This window comes from Hemicordylus capensis, chromosome 2, assembly GCF_027244095.1.
Source record: "Hemicordylus capensis ecotype Gifberg chromosome 2, rHemCap1.1.pri, whole genome shotgun sequence".
Lineage (NCBI taxonomy): Eukaryota > Metazoa > Chordata > Lepidosauria > Squamata > Cordylidae > Hemicordylus > Hemicordylus capensis.
Window position 1 is genome coordinate 424281814 of NC_069658.1, and position 20505 is coordinate 424302318.

At 44.8% G+C, this 20505-nt stretch overlaps 1 long non-coding RNA gene across 2 annotated transcripts in view; it reads right to left on the reverse strand.

The window, feature by feature from the left end:
* Positions 1-16352: 16352 nt before the first annotated feature.
* Positions 16353-20505, reverse strand: part of LOC128345735 (uncharacterized) — a 50000-nt gene continuing 45847 nt past the window's right edge. For both annotated transcript variants that reach the window (XR_008316611.1, XR_008316610.1), the window contains exon 2: positions 16353-19231. This is a non-coding gene — a long non-coding RNA (uncharacterized LOC128345735). The remainder of the gene's footprint in view (positions 19232-20505) is intronic.

Consider the following 20505-nt stretch of genomic DNA (forward strand, 5'->3'; position numbering starts at 1 on the left):
GCCTACACTGCGACTAATCCCTTGCTTCCATACACACCACCATTCAATCCAAATCAAATCCTGTCCCTCTCTTCTTCCTCTGGTGAAAAAGGACTTTGCTTCTAAACACCAGGAGAGAAGCATGCCATAATCCATAATCAGTTGCTCTGACACATGTTGTTATTTATCATAGAGAGGAGGTTGTCTCACCCCGCTTCTCCAATCAAATAGGCGAAGGAGAGGATGGGTGTGGGGGAAGAAACAGCCTGCGTATTTCAGAGGCCAGATGCAGATGTTTATAACACAGCAACGATCCCACTTTGCAAGGCGATGGGGGCAGGTGGACCTAGGGTCAAAGGCTTCTCTATAAAAATTAAAAATAGGGAAGGGAAGGGGGAGGGAATATATATATATATATATAGGGAATATATATATAGGGAATATATATATAGGGAATATATATATATAAAAATTCAATAGCTCTGTGGCCTGAAGCAAGTATGCTCCAGCAACTTTGTCACTCCCTAAATTATAACACCATTACAAAACTATACTATACACTGTAGCATCCCTGCATCTGGCATATTGACCTGGTGCACACTTCAATTGAAAAATGAGGAAACCTTTGTTTCAGCAGAGGGGAGAGGATGTGCAATCATGTAATGAAACTTTCTCCATGATAAACCAAGAGGCCAAAAGATCTTGCTGTGCCCTTGCTTGGATACATGTTCATTTGGGCAAGTCTCCGTTTGTTTCCTATTTCCTCATCAGAGCCAGAACAATCCAATAGGCAGTACAGGTGTCCACCTTAGATGTCAGAATTCAAAAGACACAAGACTATTCTAGAAGAATCTCAAGGGATCCTTTTCACCCAAGAAACCTGGGATAAGAGGGACAGGAATCCCATCATGATTTTCTCAGTTACAGTAGCTTCCCCTTGCTTATCGATTTATTGATCAAGGGAAAGGACATGAAATCAGTGAAACCCTTAAAGACAGGGTCTTCCAGACAGCAATAAACTGAGGGACATGCAAAGCTTTCGGGAAAGTTTATGATCTTACTCCCCATACACACATTGCAGCAAGCTTCTGTACTGCCTCCTATGTTGTTCTCTGAAACACACATGGCAGGGACCTTGCATGATTTTCACAGCACCACCTGCTGGCCATCCCTTGCATTCCAAGAAGAACCCTTTGTCTGTCTGGAATACCCAAAATCTTCCCTTCACATATAATACTGTAAGATGTAGGCTGGGAACAGCAATATAGGTTGGGTCAATCTTGCTCAGGCTTATCTACTTATTAATATTGTCACTGTATTTTCAAATGGCCAAACTCCAGAGGTGGTCTATTAACTGGCATTTATATAGCACATCAGAATGTTCAAAGCACTTAATATACATTATCTCAGCAATCTTTACAACAACCCTATAAAGCAGGTCAGCTGAAGCCAGAGATATAATGATTTGCCTGAGCCCAAATAGTGGCTGCATTCAGACATAATGCTGAATCATGGTTTGCAAAGCCATATTATTCAGCTCTGGCTGGGAATGATGGGAGTTGTAGTCCAACAGCAGCTGGAGAGCCTTATTGGCCTCTCCTGTTGCACATGACTTTAATTTCCCCTATAGAAGAGAATGCCAACAGTTCATGTATGTGGAAGAAAGTCAGTGTGCACTCAAGGATACCATGGTGCGGGAGCAACACTTGTTCACACACACACACATCCAGCCACTGACAATCAACCTTCCTGCTCCTGTCTGTGTAGCCCTACTTGGTCACACTGAAGCATGACAGAATGCTGGCTTGCACAGAAGATAGCAAATAACTGATCATGCACTCACTTGCCTATTCTTTAGTTCTGATGTGGCTCTGAGCTTTTCTTCCCCTGACATATTTCCCTGGAATAATCAAGAAGCAAACAAGCAATACTGTAATTCAAACAATGGTTATTATTTTCAACTGGTATGACATAAGACCAATTCAGAACCCTGAAATATTTGTCCAACATATTCCCAACAATTTTAAGTTGCCAATTAGGTAGTATAACTAGAAGAATATTTGCACTACAAAACTCCACTGTGAACATGCTCCCTGCATTTTGTGGATTCTCTCTCTCTCTCTCTCTCTCTCTCTCTCTCTCTCTCACACACACACACACACACACATCAAATGGCTGTTGCAATATTTATTTATTTATCTATCTATCTATCTATCTATCTATCTATCTATCTATCTATTTATTTATTTATTTATTTATTTATTTATTTAAGGATTTAAGGATTTACATTTAGCTTTACAGATTAGGTCCTCAAAGCAGCATGACTAGTAAACAACAAGATAAATCTGACCCTTGAAATTTGAAGTAGCTGATACTTTTTTTAAAAAGTTAGGATTGATTACGATGGCTCAAGATATGAACTTATAATCCTCTGTACAGTTAACAATTTTGTAGGAACACTTTTTAGTATAAACCAAACCCGATGTGATTTCTCCTAGGAGGGACAAGAATGTAGAAATATCAGAGGCATGTGGGAATCAAGAGTAATTGGAGTGCATCACCTTTCCAGCCCACCTGCTGAGGCCAACGAGAAATATGCTGGTGCAGCAGAAATACTCCTGTCACCCGCATACCCCAGTAAAAAAGACAGATGCCCAGTTGGCCACAGAATAAATTTTTTACCTGTTATGTCAGCTGTTAGAGGCTATGATCACACCATACCAGATGCTCGGTTACAGCCCCCAGAAGAACGTTTATAGGTTCCTTTCCTAATGTCAAACAGGAGGAATATGGAGTGGACCTGGCCACACACAGATCTTAATACAACCCTAGCAGCCCAGCAGGAAGGCAGAAGGGCCAGATCTTTCCCTGGCATCTCAGCACAGCCTGCTGGGGAAGCGGTTACTTGGTCAAATGAATCCATTCTTTTTCTATCCAGGCTGAAGGGTTGTCGTTGTGGTTGTTAACTTATCAGCGGAACCAGCTGCTCCTGTAGTTCTTTTTTAAAAAATGGAATATAGAGTTGGGTGTCACACTACAAAGTTTGGGATTATGTCTCTCATGACTGAAATGTTAAACACGGGAGATAACAACACAAATCGCAGCAGAACATCACCCAACATTACCCATGTAGCTTAATAAGCACTTCCTGCTTCTTGAAACTTTCCAGCTTCAGTCTCACTAAGAGAACAAAATCAGCCCAAGTCCCTCCGATGCTAAGCAGGTATTCCAGCCAAGGGAATTCAATACAGTGTTAGAAGTCATTGGGAGGTTAAGGAGTTCTCACGTGACAACTGCACATGTGTCCCCTGAACTTCATGTGGACCTCTTGTGTACAGAGTACACAACGTAGTCCTTTACTATGTACTTTACTAGTACTTTACTACAGAGTACTTTAACATGGTGATCCTCTTTATTTAGCAGGGGGAGAGTAACTGGCCCTTTCCACCTCCAGCACAGTACCTCCAGTGACTGTTGCTGGTGTCTTATGTTTCTTTTTAGATTGTGAGCCCTTTGGAGACCGGGGTCCATCTTATTTATTTATTATTTCTCTATGTAAACTGCCCTGAGCCATTTTTTGGAAGGGCGGTATAGAAATTGGATGAATGAAATCAATGAGTATTCACATTTAGAAAAAAAGCATTGTAAGCTGCTCTGAGCTCATCAGATAGAGCAGGATATACATCAAATTAATAAGTAATACATGGCTTCTCAGCAACAGTGAAATAAGCCCACATATGATTGTCAATGTCAAACATCTGAAGCAATCCTAATGCTAATTTTATAATACAGGCCTCTTACTGTTCCCTGAATAAGAGAGCTAATTGTCACCGTATATCTAAGAATCCCTCCAGCAGGCTATGCAACCAAGAGAGTGCCTCAGCAGATTTATGTGTGGCAAAATGTGGGTTGACACGATCCATATTACAGTCAAGCCATACCACAAAACCCACCACTACCATAATTGCTTCAATGCACACCCAGCATTAAAAACAGGTTCCTGCCCCAAGGAGCTTACAGTGTGCATGTCAACAGGAAGAGCCAACAAAATAGGGAAGCAAGAGGCAAGGGCAGAAAATAACAGAGAGCACGGGGAAGCAGGAAAGAGAAAGAATCCAAGGGAAACAGTTGGGGTGTATAAGGACAAGGGAGTGGAAGGGAATCAGGAATATTAACAGTATAATGAAATAGAAATGAAATAGAGAGGCAAGTGCAGACCTTGCTGCTGGCTGTTTGTTAGGCCTGCCTCCACTCCAGGACTGGAATACAAGTAACTAAAGCCCCAATCAAAAGCTGGCCTGGATCAAGCAATGAGTTAACCAAAAACACCACAGTCTGCATGAGTATGAATATGAGCAAATGGGGAACTGCAAGGCTGAAAGCAAGTGGCTTGCCCAAGGCCAGCCAGTGAATGCATGTCTATCCTTGAACCCAGACCTCCACATCCACCACTCTCTCCGCTAGGAAATGGGTAGGACACCATAGCCTCATAGAACATCAAATGGGCACTCTTTATTTAAGAGCGCAAGGGACAAACATGGTAGTTCCACATTGTCTTTTTATTCTTGACCCTTTGAGTTGTCAGCCGTGCCTTCCAGAACTAGCTGTAGAACCCGAGCCCTTCTTTGTCACTCCCTCCCTCTCAATGTCAGAAACGGGGGTGGGGGGAGCCTTTGCTTTTAATCCTCCTGCCTCTTCGCTTGCCCATGCCCAACTGATCCCAGGCCACTTTCTCCAACAGCGACAGGATCCAGAATTTTCGTCTCTCAAGTGCTTTCTCTGCACCTTCACGCCACCCCTAGAGGCTAACTCCCTCCTCACAGGCAGGAGGTGGGGCCAGTAGTCCTGGACCACTTCACTGGAGAAAACCAACATCTTGGCCAACTGCCCTTCACTCCCACCCTCTGATTCATTGTTTCACTGGTAAAGAACGTCAGCCCATAAAACGCCTTTCAACCCAAACCAAAACATACATTAAATTAAAACCACATGAATAAACAGCTGTTCCCTCTGGCTTTTTTATGAGGGGACTGTGAATTAACTCATCTCAAAACCTACAGATTGCCAGTCAACACAGCACTGTTGATTTTAGCGGAGCTGCGACAACTTACACCAGATGAAAGTCTGTGGCCATGAGGAATAAATAATGGGATGGGGAATGGAACTATTGACAGTCGATGATTGCAAATCCTGTAGACGTCTTTGCGTGGGGAGCTATTGATGAGCATGCTTGTTATCAGACCCTGGCACCGGGATCATTCCAGCCTCCATCTGGCAAAGGAGGGAGCGCATTCTTTGGCACTGACGCAAATGCTTTGGGTAGCTCACCTAATGGGCCATTGATAAGGCTGCACATGGGAGCGAGCGGAGAAGAGTGTCTGACAAGGACAATCAATCCTTTTTAATGGGTATTATTAATTTGCTGCAGAAATTGAGCCTTGATGACAAGGAGGCAGACAAAGCCTCACATCCCAGTCATCAGTCACCCTGTTTCACTAGATTTTCGCCAGCAGCTGATTCATTCATTATACCCTCACTAGCAACACCCTCCCCCACCACACTTTTTTTTTTAGGCGCAAGGGAGGCAATATTTAATTCATGCATATACTTCTGTGAAATTCAAGAATGTTAAGAACATAAGGACATAAGAACAGCCCTGCTGGATCAGGCTGAAGGCCTATCTAGTCCAGCATCCTGTTTCACACAGTGGCCCACCAGATGCCTCTGAGAAGCCCACAGGCAAGTGGGGGTGGGGCGAGGGGGTGGGTGTGCACATCTAGACAAGGAGATGAGATGGAAGAACCGCAGCCGACAGCCAGGCTAAATTACTCAGTAGTACTACTCAGGAGTTACTGTAAGGGACTGTTCAGGAGTAATTTAGTTTGGCCATCAGCCAATATTTTCAACATTAAGAACCCCAGGAAGAGTGGACAAAGCCAACAGTGTAAGAAGCTGTTGTTGCAGTGCAAAATGCTAATGCAATTCTTGAAATCATGAAAGAGAGGAATAAACATACTTGAAGGAGTTTATCTCTGGGGATTTGGATAGATAGGACTTCGCTTACTCTTTCTCTGTAGGCCTTTCCCAGGGGATTTCTACCTACCTAGTAATGGGGAAATGCGAAAGAGTGGCCTTCAGATGTGATAAATGAATTTTTACCTTACAATGATTGGCCAACAACAAGGAGCAGAGCGTTCCAAAGTAGGCCTGAACTCTCATGCCTCATAAATGAAGCAGTTGTTGTGCTGGGGTGTACCTTGTCAATCCCTTGCCAATCCCTTGCTCTCTAGTTGCAGCAGTCTGCAAGCTCATTCAAAGAGCATGATCAAGAAAGAAGAGAAAATGTTAGGTATAGAAGACTTCCAGCCAATCAAGAGGCAAGAGCCAATCAAGAGCCAATCAAGAGGCAAGCCCATCAGGATTTCAGAAGGGCATGAAGAGAGATGGCAAAGGATGAAAAGAGAGGCTGTACTATTACTACTCAGGTCTCTTGAAATGGGTAAGTAGCTGCAGCTATAAGTTCTGCTCTGAAGGAGCTCTGGTCTAGTTAGCCACATGCTGCCGTTTTGGAGCAGTGCTGGATTTGATGGCTTTCTAGTCCCACCCAGAAGCCCTTAAAAAAAAAAAAAAGCCTTCTCCTTAACATAGAGATGCATTGCATGTATTATTCCAAGCTCCAGTTCTTCGGCACTTCTACTCTTGTAGCTCTTCAACTCTTTTCTAAGAGGACAGTGTGGAATGTAAAGCAGCTCTGAGCATGGCGCCTTCACTCTACCCAAATCAACAGATCCAGAGTCCAGGCAGGGGTGGCTGATAACAGCAGCACGAGTACTGGAATAGAAGGTTTAGAAGACACAGAGAAGAACTATAAGAACTGTGTGACGGCTGGAAAACTGTCCAGACAGCTGTGGATCTGAAGGGTGAATGTTTCTCCATTTGATTATAGCACATAAGGAGTTTTTAGGCCTAGTCACTTTATTTGATGTATTTATTTAAAATAAATAATCTAAACTTTAATCTATCAGGGGAAATTAGATTCTGGATGGGTTATAGCTGGGCAAATTTACATAAGAAATAAGTCATCTTCCAGGAAGTTGACCAAGAGGCGAAGTCAAGCAAACATACAATCTAGGTAAGGACCCAAGACACGTATCTTAGGCTGCAACTCTAAACATGTCTCCAAGGGAGTAAGTCCCATTGAGCTCAGTGAGACTAACTTCTGAGTAAGATTGTGTGCATGTCAGGCAGAGGCAACCCACTGGTACGACTATGTATAGGAGGGGAGTGAGATGCAGCAAGAGAAGGCAGAAATAGGGAGGAAAGGGTAGTGTCAAACCTCTTAAAGCATTTAGGAACAGAGTGAGGCAATTGGCAGACAACAGGTCAGCAGTAGCATATTTAAAAACAGTGACGAAGCATGCACACATTGAGGGACTGCAGGCCCTCGTGCAACTCCCACTTTCCTCCTGTGCATACACACGGTGTTGCACAAAAGCCCTTCAGATTCCTAGCGCTGCTCGTGCTCAGGACAGACTCTGCAAGATCAGAAGCACACCACTAACGCTCAGCAATGTGTTCCCCAGGTGCAAGCAGCGCTTGGGAGTCTAGTGGCTCTTGTGTGGCAGCATGCGCTCAGAGGGAAAGTGGCAGTTGTGCAAGACTCCTGTGGTGCCCCCCCCCCATCTCTCGGAGGATGCATGCTTTGTTTCCTGCTTTGTTAATCAGGAGGTCAGCCAGTTTATATAAAGGTTGGCAGCCAGGGTTTTTGAAATTATTCTTATGTTTATTCCATCCTCCCTCCCTCCATACCTCCCAGGAGCTGCCTGAAAGTGCCAAGCTATTCTGAGAATAGCAGTTAGATTACTCGCATAACCCAAGAGCAGTTAGATTATAGGGATTTGCGAAACATTTCGGATACAAAACGTTTTGTACCCAAAACAGCCTGTTTCGGTTGTTTTGTAGACAAAACAAAACACCCGTTTTCCAGATCCAAAAGTTTTGTATACAAAACAAAACGTCCCTCTTTCAGCTACAAAACATTTTATTGTTTCAGACCTCCATTTTGTGGTGATCGCTGAGTCAGTCTCCATTTTATGTTTGACATCTCTTTGAATTTCCCACCCTTCCAGCCTTCTGATCGGTGACCTAAATCATGGGCTGACCTGTTGACAATTCCCTCCTTGTTCCCCATTGGCTCGTTTGCTTCTTCCCACTCTTTACTGACCCCACATTGGCCAGGGGAAGGGTTGCTAACCCATGGGGTGCTGGGTTCTGCTGTTTCTGTGGTGTTCTGAGTGTAGATTGTCTGGTAGCATATGAGAATGGATTCTTGTTTTTCACTGAAAATCTCATATGCTACCACAGAATCTACAATCAACACCTCAGAAACAACAAAACCCAGTACCCCACAGGCTTGTGGGTATGGGGGTGGTTGGCACCCTATGTGCACTACACAACCCCTCACCCCCCCAAGTGGAATTATGGGGCTGCTGAAACCTCCATTATTCCCTATGGGAGAAATCTTAAAGACACGTAAACTTCAACAAATCACAAAAGATCAGCCCTTTGCCCAATTCCTTTGAAATAATTCTGGAAGTTTCCTTGCCCCCATTGGGCACTACCACCCACCACACTCTGCTCCGGGTCATCCCTTTCCCCTTGATTTGAAGCGATACATTTGCTGGAATCCCCATTATTCCCTATGGGAAAATTCTTAAAGATGTGTAAACTTTTTAAAAAATCACCCCCCAAAAATCAGCCCTTTGCCTAATTCCTTTGAAATTTGGGTGGTAGCTTCCACCCATTGGACACTACTACCACCACCACCCACTCTTTTTGCCCTGGGACCCTTTTTAAAAATCCAAATCAATTCGGATTCGGATTTGGAAAATCTTGCTACAAAACAAAACAGGACTGATTCGGATTCAGAAAATTTGGGTACAAAACAAAACGGGGATGTTTTGATTCGGATACAAATCAAAACAAGAAAATTCCAAAATGCACACCCCTATTAGATTACTCGCATAACCCAAATAAAGATGATGCAATTCTGAAACTTGGTCATTAAAAAAAAACTTTTAATATTCCAATGCCAGGCAATAGAGGCGATTCTCCCAACCAGAGCCCTAATACCTATTAATAGCTACCTATTAATAAGTCAGGAGAACTACTGAATAGCTGTTCATCAAATTCAAATGAGTGTGAACTACGGACACTATCACTTAGCCTTTAATCAGCAGCAGACATGGCATGTTCACACCAGATAATGTGGCAGTCAGGAATCACTGCTGATAACAAAGACGTGTGCAAGAAATGTAAGAGAGCAGCAAGCAAGAAAAGGCAGTAGAGTGTTTGGGTTTAAGCTGTCTATGGCAAGAGAGAAAAGAGGCAGCACTCCTAGATGTTGATGTCTATAGACAGAAGCCTATTCTGCCCCCAACTGTAAATGAAGGGCCCATCCCTTCAAACAAGAAATAGACCACTGTTAGCTCAAGGGCCAAATCTGGCCTGCTGGAGTTTCCCATCTCTCCTTCTCCCACCACCATTTGCTCCCAAGAGTTTTCCCCAAGCTCTGCCATTATGCATCTCACACACAAGCAGTGGGCCCAGGGGCGTAACTATAATAGGGCAAAAGGAGACAGTTGTCTGGGGGCCCACTGCCTTGGGGCCCCCCCCAGAGGCAAGTCATATGACTGACTCCCCCAGCCGGGCACCCGCCCGGGCTTCCTTCAGTTGTATCCATCCTCCAAAATTGATGTGAGAGTTAAGACCCGGAGCTACCAGAACAGCATGTCTTTCTCTAGTACCCTTAAATGACTTGCATCGTCCACATATGCTTTTTGTTACCACTATTCAGCCTCATTTAAGATTTCTTTACTTCATGAGCTGAGTGAGCTTCAGTGAGGAGGGGCCCATTTTAAAATCTTGTCTCTGGGCCCACTCCAACCTTGCTACGCTCCTGAATGGGCCGGAGATGAAAGCAATAGCTCCTTTATCACGGCCATCTCCCGAAGCTGCTTTTTGCCCTGAAAGGAGAGCTGAACGGGTTTTAAAGAACCCCTCCCTCTCTTGCCTTGGTCCTGGTCCTGATCCCACATGACTGCTAGTGAGGGGGAAATAAAATAACACAACGAGCTCTTTCGCACGCCCTCTGGGCACACGGCAGGGAAGGCAGGATCAGCAGCCACTCTCCAGGGTGGCTGCCCACACAAGCAGCAGCACAGAGGCAGGAGTGGAGAGTGGGAGGAATCCCCCTCTCCTGCATCCCAGGGGGCCCTGTGCTGTAAGCACAGCGGCTGCTCTACACAGAGCAGCCACCACACACGGTGGAGCCGCTCCTTCCCTCCAGCTCACTGCCATAAATGCAGTGGGCCCAGGAGAAGCCTCCTAACCCAGCGGCAATCACCCAGACGACCGCCTACTGAGGTCAAGCGAATCACAGGTTTGCTTAACCTTTTCTAAACGTTAGGTTCAAAAGCGGGGCTAGGCACTGGGGCAGTGCTGGGATCGGGCTCAATCCCAACGCTTCACTTTTTTAATTTTTTTTTTTTTAACATTTTATATCCCGCTCTTCCTCCAAGGAGCCCAGAGCTACATACTTAAGTTTCTCCTCACAACAACCCTGTGAAGTAAGTTAGGCTGAGAGAGAAGTGACTGGCCCAGAGTCACCCAGCAAGTCTCATGGCTGAATGGGGATTTGAACTCAGGTCTCCCCGGTCCTAGACCAGCACCCTAACCACTACACCACACTAGCTCTGGACTGCCCTAGCCTGGGCTAGGCTGGGCATGTGAACAGCCTCCATGTGTCATTTGTCCATTGTATCTTGGACTGCATATTTATTTATTTATTTTTACATTTATATCCCGCTTTTCCTCTGAGGAGCTCAGAGTGGTGTACATGGTTATGTTTATTCTCGCAACATTCCTGTGAGGTAGGTTAAATTTGGATGTTCCTAAATTTCAATTCAAAATATATCCCCTGCTAAATAAAATAAAATATAAAATAAATCAGAGCAGGAGATTAAAAAAACAAAACCGAACTGGCGTAGACCAGGCTCGATTTTCCTAAGGCTAAACTACACATTACATTAAGCCCTTCATTAAGAGAGGGACTTAAACCCAGATTTTCCACAAAAAGCAGCTGCGGGGAGGAGGGAGAGATGCAGACCAGGATGGTAGCATGTTGGGGTATGTGTGTAACAATTTCCTCTGCTCGTTTCCCAGCAAAAAAAATCCCACTGAAGTAGCAATCTGCCTCCTACTGAGGCTCAGTTAAAAAATGGCACTGGTGGGAAATCAACCCCACCTCCACCCATGCCATGGCCTCAATCCACATGTGGAAAATTCGCATTCAGTTCAATTCAAATGTTGAAAAATTGACACTTCTGATTGTAATGCAGCCTCTAAATGATGGGCTTAATGTCAGGTGTAGTTTGTCCCTAGGAGAGCTGAACCTGTTCTAAACAGACAGCATGAACTGGAAACAGTGGTGGATTTACAAGGAGCCCATCCATGAGGTACCAGAGGGCCCCTGGACAACAGATGGGCTTCCACATTACTGCTGTCTCCTGTCAGGCTGCTGCTCAGGGTGTGTGTGTGTGTGTGTGTGTGTGTGTGTGTGTGTGTGTGTGTGTGTGTGTTATGGAGAATACATTTTTAATTAAATACTTTTTTTTTAATTGGTGTCTGGTGGGCCCAAAAATGAAGTGGTGAACAGGGCCACACTAATCCGCCTGAGCAGATATGAGATGATAAGAGTGATGAAGTGGCAGAGTGGACTACCCTACTTCAGACTACAGGTGAGGAATTCCAGTTTTGAATGTTCCTGTGTGTTTGTGTTTGTATCCCATGCAGATGGGAAACTAGCACAGCAGCAAGAAAAAAACCCTCTTTCTATCCTTTGCCAGAAATGCAGGGTTCCTATTTGTAGGGAGTTTTAAACATAAGGAAACATTCAAAAATATGACCACCCTCCTGCAGTCTGAAGCGATATAATCCATTCCACCACCCCAGCACAATCCCACCCTATTCTGCTGCATATGTAGTCTTGCTCTGAGCAGTCCACATAGGGTTCAGACAGCAATACATTCGTGTTCCTGCACTATTCCAAATGTGAATTTACTCACCTTCCACACACTCCCATAGGCTTTTGTGATCTTTCACAGCCCAATTTCACGCTATGCTCATACACAGAGAAATGTCCTCATGAGATTTTTGCACCGCCATCTGCTGGCTGGCTCTTGCTTTCTGCAAAGAATCACTGGCAAAGAGCAAGAAGAAAATTAACAATCCGTCCTTCATAGAAAGCAAGAGCTGGCCAATAGGTGGCACTACAAAATCCACACAAGGACCCTACTTTGTTTCTTAACATAATGTGAACATGCGCTGTGAAGGATGGTGCAAGCCTGCAGGCATGTGAAGGGTGAGTAAACGCTCTTGGAACAGCAGCATTTATTGCCATCTGGAAGGACCCATAATTAGCCATTGTGGAGCATTGCATCTCATCAAGTCAGGCAATTTCCCAGTATGGGAAGTGGGATAAGCCTGTCATAGGTTGGCTCTCACCATGTAATGGCTGTCGCTTTAAGTGCATGTGCAAATGCCTTCTGCAAGCTGATTCACATGACCACACTTAGTACCCAATGGGTAGAATCCAATTAGTTGGTCATGACCAAGCCCCATTGAAATCAAGGAGTCAAGCTAGTCATGACTACCTTCCCATTCATTTTTATAGGGCTGAGTCATAACTAACTTAGTCCAGATGCTGCCCAATAATTCTAATGGGTACGTGATGTCTTGGTTGGAGAAACCAGTCTCACTGAATGCTGTTACAGGCAGCCAACACTCCATAACAGTATCTGCCAAAGAGAGGCCAGCTTACAAATGAGAATGCTTCTCACTTGAAAATGAGAACTCGATCACATGTGTGAATGGGTCACTTTCCCAAAGCCACATCCAAGAGACTGTGGCAGAGCAAGGACATGTGCCCAAGTCTCCTGATGCATAGGCGAGCATGCCAAATTACTCTAGAGCCTATCCAGTGAGCTTTTAATTTGGGGTCACAACTTGGTCCTGGATGTGGTGAAAGCAGAAGGTGTCACAGCTGATTTGGTTTTTTACTTTTGTTCTTTGCTTCCTGCCACATGGTGTAAGCCGTGGGCATCTCGTAACTTAACTAATTTATCTTGAAGCACACCAAGGTCAACTAGGGTGCAATGCTCAGAAATCAGAGTGAGAAAAGTTCTTGACAGCGGCAGGCAAGTCTCTGGTTTCTGTCAAGCCCTCTCGGGGCTCCTCGGAGTGCCACAGCAGCTGGCTTCAGCAGGATGGCTGCTGCAAGGGAGTGTGCTCTGGGATCCTTGCTGGAGCTGACTGATAAGGCACCACTGCAGGAGGGAAGGCAAAGAGAAAGCAAAAGTTTCCACTGCCAGGAATGGTGGGTAATGGAGAGCATCACAGAGCAAAAAGTGCTCATTTTCAGTTTGATGTGCCTTGCTTTGGTTTGAAGGACTTTTAAGCAGCTCTTGTTCTCTCTCTTACAGGGGTGTAGCAAGGTAGCACGGGCAGGTGCGCAGCTGGGGGATTCAGTCATGTGACTTGCCTCGGGGGGGGCCCAAGGCAGTGGGCCCCCAGACAACTGTCTCCCCTTGCCCTATTATAGTTACGCCCCTGCTCTCTTATGCTGACTTGAAAGAAATCATGTTCATTTTTTATTAAATTCAAACTTCCCATTCCACCAAATATTTAGAAAACATTTCTACCTTTGAGATCCTGAAGAGCCTAATCTCAAAGGATGCCTTCTGTTAATGAACCCTACAGAGAAGAAAAACGCTTTTGACGCTGATTTTATGCGGGGATCCTGATGACATTCTAATACCAGTGGCGGCGGAGCAGGGAGGGGCAGAAAACAAGGCTTCGGTGTGGCTCATTCGCTCTCTTCTTGCCTTTTCCTCTCCCCACCTGTTTCCCAGGGGGCTTTCCAAATTAGACCCTGCAACGGGATCACATCGGATCTCGGAAGTGTGCTTCCATACTTCCTGCGGCATGACACGACAGTCCCTACACGGATAGCAGGGTGCCATTCACATTGCCAATGCCTTGTCTCAAATTTAATCACGGTGATATAGAGCTAGGACATCGTATATCCGGCGTAAGGAAATTGCTGTTTTTTGGGGTTGTTAGTTGCTTTGAGAATGCTCCAAGTACGGTTTACATTTTCAATGCGAATTGCCCGAACAGAGGCATTTTGCTGCTGTTGAGCAGCTCACCTGGAAAGCGCCTAGGCTGCTCATTCACCAGGTTGAGGAATCTGGTGAATGAGCAGCCTGCATGCCTGGGGTTAACACCATGGCAGGACAAGGTGAGAGGGAAGCAGGCAGATGGGTGTGGTGAGAATAAGGAGGAGGGTGACAGTGCTTCACCCTCAGCTCATTTTCCACCCCCCGCCCCACCTCTACTGGCTGCCGGTGCTGTCCACAAATAGGCTTTTCTTAGAGGGTCCTGTCACTCCTGTGTCATCATGGGGGCCTCTGGAGGAAGTGCATTTGTGGGTGGAGAGAGTGGTGGAAGGCCGCAGCAATGAAGCAACTTGCTCAGCTGAGAACGTTGTGCCACTGCTGCTGTGAGTACTAGGCAGGCAGGCCTCAGAGTTTGGCTGTGGGCCCTCGGATGGGCATGGACCCCTGGCCAGTGCCTGAGTTGACTGACCCTTGATACCAGGTCTGGGCACAGCCATGGGAAATGCTGGAATTATTCCATGAGCAGCTTGTTTCCCCGTGGAGACCTTCAGCAGTTATCATCCTTGCCTTTGGCAAGTTCTACAGGTTTCCCCACAAAGCCATGGGCACGACAGGACGTCTGTGAGTTGCTTCCAGGAATGTCTCTGAAAAGGAGTTTAAGATGCCCTCAAAGGAACATTCAGATGTCTGGGGCAAAGTGAACGGAAGCCTGCCTTTGCCCATTGTGCAACATACTCTGCAGACTAGGGGCCCAGCCAAACTGGGGCTCCTGCTGGGGTGCCACTGCTTGGCGATTCAGATGGTAAGAAGATGTTTGTCCTCAGGGAATGTCTTCTTCCCTATGAAGTTCTGGCATGTAAGGCCTGTCCATGAGGTTCCTTCTTAGGTGGATGTTAAAACTGGCCTCTGCAAAAAGCAAGGCAGGGCTGGTCCAAGACATTTTGCTGCCAGAGGCAAAGGAAGGGTGGGAGATAGATAGAGATCCCATTTATATCCCACTCTTCCTCCCAGGAGCCCAGAGCGGTGTTCATGGTTATGCTGACCCTCACAACAACCCTGTGAAGTAGGTTAGGCTGAGAGATAAGTGAGAGGTACAAAGTAATCCAGTGAGTTTCATGGCTGAACGAGGACTTGAACTCAGGTCTCCCTAATCATAGTCCAATACTCTACCCCACGTTGGCTGATTGTTGGAGAGGGAGTTCCAGTGCGTTGACCTTTTGCACCAACTATCCTAATGACCACTAGGGGCACTGGGAGTAGAGGTAGTTAGTGAGGGTCCCTTTACCTGTCCCTGCTTTGCCTCTACTCTATGACCCCTGCCTTGACTCCTCAGGTACTTCCTGTAGCAAGTCAGTGCTACTTCCTTTCTCCTTGGAAAACAGCATCTCCCCCCCCCCATTCACTATGTAGCTCATAGATAGGATAGGCCTTTCCCATCTCCAATGTGCTTAACATAATAAATCTTATTCACTTTATACTGCACTACAATCTCCATGCTTGTTCTTGACTAACTGCAACAATAAGGCTCTGCACACTTCGTAACTGGAGTGGGCAGCTTCCTCTTGGTGCTTTGATAAACAATTACATATTACAACCATCTGTAAAACCACTGGTTCTAGTCCTGTCCTCAGGAGCAACAGAGAGCAAGTCCGCTCCTTCTTCTGTGTGACCCCGCCTTTGAAGGTGGCTATGATAGATATTGGAAGATGGTCCTCATAGCTCCCCTTAGTCTTCTCTCCTGCAGGCTAAACATACCTAGCTCCTTCAACTGTTCCTCGTAGGGTTTGGTTTCTAGACCCTCTCACCATCTTGGTTGCCCTTCTCTGAACCTGTCCCAGTTTATCAATGTCCTTCTTAAAATGTGGTGCCCAGGACACAGTGAGGGCTGACCACTGCAGAATAGGATGTACAGCACCCTCCTCCCACCTAAATGTCCCCCCCCCGCCCCTGAAAATGATTGCCCTTGCATTGATGTTTTTCTGCAACCAGTAATGCAGTGGTTAGCAGCCCATGTGTCTTGGCCTGGTTCCACCTAAAAGGGAAAGAAATTATGTTCTTGGAGAAATGTACTGAATTCCCATGAGTATTGATGATGTATTTTCTATATCAGTTAAAAAACCAGAAAGAGGCAAAATCTGTGTTTATGGCTTTTTATTAATTTTCTTTTAATTTTTTTTATTCTATTTTTATTTGCTGAGTTCAGCTTTTGCAAAAAAAAAATTAAATTATCATATTTAATTTATATTCATTTCTAAAATAGCCTAATATGTAATCCCTGCTGGATGTCCAGAGGAAGGCGAAAAACCTCCAGGATCTTGGCCAATCTGCCCTGGAGGAAAATTCCTTCCCGACCCCAAAGCGGCGGTCAGTGCTACCCTGGACATGTCAGCAAAGACCAGAAACTGCCGCTCGCTCAGGCCAGACTGATCATTCCCCATGACCGCCTGAAAATCCCATCATTCTCAGATATCAGTTCAGTCAGGTATCAGTTCAGCATTATCTCCTCTTTGGTGGAGGCAGCTGAGTTGCTTCTTGTGCATCAGGTCTAGAACAGCTCCACAGCGGCCCTGGCCCATCTCCACCCGCCATAATGCTTCTGGCTGTACCTTGTAAAGCACTTGCATTTCACAACAGGGATGAATTGGGGAGATTTTTTCAGACAAATTGTCTTTGTTCAAGTAAAAATAACAGATTTTTTTTTAAAAAAAGCAAGCCTAAATTTCATTTTTCCCAAGATTTCTAGTTACAAATGCTTGTTGGATTTGGAGGTGTCATGGCCTTACAATCCATCAGCAAGAGCTAGTGTTTAAAATAGGTATCCCTCCAATCTGAAGTTTCCGAAATGAAACCTTGACCATGTTGGAAACTTGAAAACTTTAAAAAAAACTTTGAATGCTTTGTCAAGTTTTGAAATGTTGTGGGATTTGATTCCAGCATGACTTGCATTCTTTGTTCCAAAAGCATATCTCAGCAGCTCTCCTTCAGAGGGATGGATGCACTGGTTTAGTGAGTGCATCCAATCCTCACAGCATGCAGTAGGCAAGAGCCTTCAGCTGACTCTGGTCTGCACCAGTTTACAGGGCTGATGGGTGAAATTTAGAAGCTATATACTCCACACAGCTGGATGGCCGTGCTAAGCACTGAGGTGGTCCATTTTCTGAGAAGACTCCCACATCTTCCAGATGGTCCACCTCAATGTCCACTGCCCAGTCGGGAATATGGGCAGCAGCCAATCTAGAAATGCCATTAGTTATAATGGTGGGATCATTTTGCTTACTTCTCTGGCTCTTAGTGAGGAATGCTGATATTCATAAATATTCTGCCTCCATCTTTGTAGCAGCAGCAGTTTTAGTTATGGTCAGATCCCATTACTGTCCTACGGTGAGCTAATACCTTTGTTTTCCTATGTTTTGCTTGGGAGTCCCATCACTCCAAGTCACTGACCTCTTCAGTTCTCACTCCACCACCACTACCACCACTGAAAGCAACAATCTGTTGAAAGAGTCATCACAACAAAGAAACATGCTTTGCAGTCCAAAGACCTTTTACACGTTTTGCAATCCTTTCAACCCTATGTAGAGAAGATGGCAGCCACTGTTTATCTGCCTTTCACAAAAGCTACAGTAGTCCTGTAAAGAGACATCACTCTCACCTGACAAGAAGACACCTGAAGGCCCTACCTCCTAGTCCAGAAGCATGGCCTTGATCTTGAGAGGAGTTCAGGACTTTCCCCTTTCAGATCTTACTTCATTGCCTCTGAAGTCAACAACCTATTCAAGGAGTCATCACAACAGAGAAACATGTTTTGCAGTCCAAAGAGAACAATGCCGAAGCTGAAATTCTTACCTGAGTGTTCTTGTATTTAGAAGTGGCCCATTGCTCAACTCATTCCTATTCAGGTTTATGATTTCAGCTGCACACTTATATCTCTCTCTTTGCTACTCACGTGGCATCTTCCAGTTGTATACCTATATCCTAGTTTCTCTTCTACAGTCTGGGGGGGAAACCGTCAGTGAGAGCAAATAGTGGTGTCTCACTTACCTGTCTGACTAGTACTGGCTGTAGCAGGTGAGGTGTATTGAATGTACCTTCCTTCATATGGAAAACTGAATCTAGCTTTTGGCTTTACTGTTGTCATTTTGTAGATCTTAGACCAGAAGTAAAATGTTATTCCTTCTTTCTTAACTACTTTGGTTGCATTATGAGTCGGAGGGGTAGTGATAGCACTTTCCACGATCTAGTGCTCTGCTCTGCTTTCTTATTTTTAAAAAATCCCTTTTAAACCTGTGAAGAGAGTTGAGGAGAAGAAAGGAGGGGAGAAAATAGCAACCACGTTTCCTCTGCCTTTCAAGAAAGCCAGCCCTGTAAAGTGACATCACTCTTACCTGACAAGAAGACACCTGAAAGGCTTTTCTCCTGGTCCAGAAGTGTTGTCTTAATCTTGACATGGGGCCAAGGACCTTTCCTTTCAGCAGCAAAATATTGGGCCCCTGTGCTGTTTAGAGACTTTGGGTTCAAATACTCTCTCTTCTAGGCATACTGATTTTTTTGTTTCCCCTGAGTCTTGTGTCCTAATTTTTATTTTAATACATAATTACCTTACCTTACATCAGACTTGAGTGTGTGGTCTTCTCCTAGACAAAATAATACACAAGGTTCTTGAGTTCATTCCTGCAAATACGTACCCAGCGATGGTCCCTTTGCACTTAGCATTTGTATTGTTTGTATGCACCTATGGCCTAGCAGGACAATTGGTCCTCATTCATCTGGAAGAGTCTGACATTCTGCAATGACAAATTCATGATTTAAAAACGTATTCTCCCATGTTTATCATGCCTGACAAGAATAGGGTGGGGTTTGAAATGGTTTCTATAAATTATGAAACATTTGCTTCACCTTTTAGGGAGCGGTCTTCTGCACTCTTTTGAGATTCCCAACTTGTTCCAGAATTGCACCAGCCACTTCCTTGACAACATCTTCTCTTGCCAGGTGTGGGATGGAAGCATCATGCACAGCTGTTGCACAGCACAGACATGGGAGGAGAGACCAAGGGTGGGACCAAGGAAAACTCACCTGGGTACCAACCTAAAGTACTTATCACCATTCAGAACCAGGCCAGCTGACTCATCGTAATGTGTGCAACTTTAGTTACCAAAACCACAAAGCTATCAACACCCTCCCTAAAATCTGCAGGGACCCCCAGACCAAACTACATGTTTAATGTGTTATGTGGTCCTCAGGGTATCTCTGCATACAATTCCATGTATCCTTGTGGACTTCATGTCTGTGACTTAAAAAATACCATATCATAGACAATGACTCAAAATTTCATTAACTTGAGAATCAAAAATGGTAACAGCTCAACTGTGTGTTTTTTTCCACCAGCTGTATCATTGATATCTGGATACTGATATGTGGCTGATTTCCTGTTCTGCAGGGTTGGCTCCAGTACATGACTGACTGGCGTTTGAAATGCAAAAACAGATGTTTAAAATCCTTCGCCCTGTCCTTTCAACTTATCTGAGCCTTGCTCAGAACTTAACCAAACACTAGTCTCTAGTAACCATTGGGTTTCCAAGTGGATGAGTGCTAATAGAACAAATCCTGAGCAAACTAGGAATATATTTGATTTTTTCCCCCAACTTTGGCTGGAAAAAATGGCTAAATACATTTATATCCACTAGAACACCATGAAAGTAGAGCACTCCTTGCCATGCAATAAGTATTCCCCATTTCCAGCTCCATATTTGACTCCTTGCCAACAGGCTAGAAGAATGCTCTCCTAGCAACACAGCCTCAGTTTCCCATCCTCCTCTTCTTCCTCAAATGCTTCAATTGCAATTTTTGCTCTCTTTTATTTCTGCATTTGCTTCCCCCCACCCACCCCTTCTTTCACACGTTTGGGTTTTCTTCTCTTTCACTTCTGACCATCTCTGTTTTCCATTTCCACATCGGTTTTCTGCATCTCTCTTGCCTCTTCACTACTTCCTTTCCAACTTCATCATTTTAACTCCTGTTATCTCCTTTGCCAGATGCAGTAGCCTTTCATAACCCATGCAACATTTTTTAGGCAGAAATAAATATAAAGTTAGCTCAGTGAGTGAAGAAGATGCAGGGAGCCATTACACAGAGCACATTGCAATCAAATATATAACACCTTCCCCCAAAAGAAGTAGAGACAACAAATCTGAAAGTGTGAATAAGAAATTGTGAAAAATCCAAATTTAGATGTCACCAGGCTGCTTTTGGTCTTGAGGGTGGAATATGGCTGTTAGAAACTCAAACTTCA